Source organism: Schistocerca serialis, chromosome 6 (genome assembly GCF_023864345.2).
Source record: "Schistocerca serialis cubense isolate TAMUIC-IGC-003099 chromosome 6, iqSchSeri2.2, whole genome shotgun sequence".
In the NCBI taxonomy this organism is placed as follows: Eukaryota; Metazoa; Arthropoda; class Insecta; order Orthoptera; family Acrididae; genus Schistocerca; species Schistocerca serialis.
In genome coordinates this window covers 409,000,991-409,002,889 of record NC_064643.1, presented here as the reverse complement: position 1 = coordinate 409,002,889, position 1,899 = coordinate 409,000,991, and positions in this window count along the sequence as shown.

Genomic DNA, 1,899 nt, shown 5'->3' with positions numbered 1-1,899 from the left:
TATTTGATAAAGTTACTCACACATGTAACTAGACAGTTGTGCTATTACTATTTCTGTATTCTGCTGCTGAATATGGCTTTGTTGCCCAAATAGGTGATGTATATTAGTAACAATTAACAAAATAAAAAATAAATTCTATGCAGGCTTTATTTCCCAAAATGGAAATCACTTAAAATGAACCGACTGCGATATCTGTACCTAACAAATCTGTTCCCATCGTCCATGACCGAAACAAGTCTCGTTCGTGAGCGGTGTGACTGGTAACAAATTTATCAGACGCCTTCTCTCTGGTTAAGCCATCAGACTGATATTGCAATTCACATCCAGCACTCCCAAATTCACCCCCCTGTTTTATAGATCTCCATCTATACTTTAAGGTGTGTGGTGGAGAATACTTCGTATTCAACAGTGACAAATGCTTCGCTGGAACTACGATTATTGGGAAGCCCCCGTGTGAAGAATTTGTGATTTTAGCTTCTAGCCTTTCCACATCATATGCGTAGCAGGAAGCAATATATTTTCTCGCTTTTCTAGGAATGTACGCTCTTGGAACTGGAACAATAAGCCACACAGAGATGTAGAACGCCTCTGTTACAGCGTCCGCCACTGGATTTGGCTGAGCATTACTGTGTCGCTTACTGAATGAACCTGTATCGAAACGCGCTGCTGCTCTTCGGATCTACTGTATTTCCTCTGACAGTCCTGTCTGGTACGGATCCCAGACTGGCGTATGTCGGTCGAAAGAGTCTTATCCAAGTTATCTCCCTTGTGGGTGGACTAGATTTCCTGAGGGTTCTGCGAGTGAATGTCGGTCTGGTGTCTGGCGTACTTGCTCCTGATTTTATTTGATCGCTCCACTTTAAATCGGTCTGTACACATACTCCTCGATATTTTATGGTTGCGACTCACTCCAAAGACTGTTGTGCAATCTTCAGTGGGATACCAACCTGACTGTAGCCCGCCATGAGGCCCAATAACCAGGAGTGATGGAGTGGCGTGCCACTTCATTTCACTTCATAGCAGGACCCGTTTGGTTGTCATCCACGGCACCATTGAAGCTCAGCGGCGCGTCGACTTTATTCTAAAGGCCCGCTCGTTGTCATTTCGCAGCAGGCCATTGGTCCTTGGCACCGCTCCTCTCTTACAGTCTTCCGCCGAGGAGGAAGAATAACAGTTCTCCAGTGCTCCCCATATCCACCTCACTTGGCCCCAACCTCATGCTCTTCCACAGAGAGTCCTCTAGAGGAAGCATTTCGAGGATGTCAAGTCGATTCAGCGGATTGCACCGACGACTCTGACCATCATTCTTGTGGAAGCTTTTGCAACGGTGTTACAGGGCCTCTGTGTCAGTGGTTAGAGTGAAGCAATTTGAGTTCAAAATAGTAATATAATACACGTTTTATTTCGAAATAGCCTCCGAACTCATTGAACCTACTGGTTATATATGTCGTCAGAATGATTGAGTGCAAAAGCACGGAAATCGTTTTCAAACTCTTTGACTCATATCGGGGAACAAATATACGGTGGTACGTTGACTTGAGAATTGATGTAGAGAAAAACATCATGGCAACAAGAAGAAAGGCACACAAAGCCGGAACACCTTCAGAACAGCTGCCGTGACGGCTGGCGCTTCAGGAGATGAGAAACAGTTGCCGTCAAACAGTCGGATTAGTGACGTAACTGACACAGTGAAGTAACGGAAGACTTGTGATGCAAACGAGAAAGGAAAACAGGAAATATATGACAACAACTGTCCAGAGAGTTTCTAAATTTCTTATTTACGAGAGCGTGGTGTGAAGTAATGCCTCCAAATGTTTTACGTGACAACTCAAAGCTTTTTAAATAAAACAAGCATTATTAACATTCTACGTCGCTATTCCACATGAACCACATACCTTG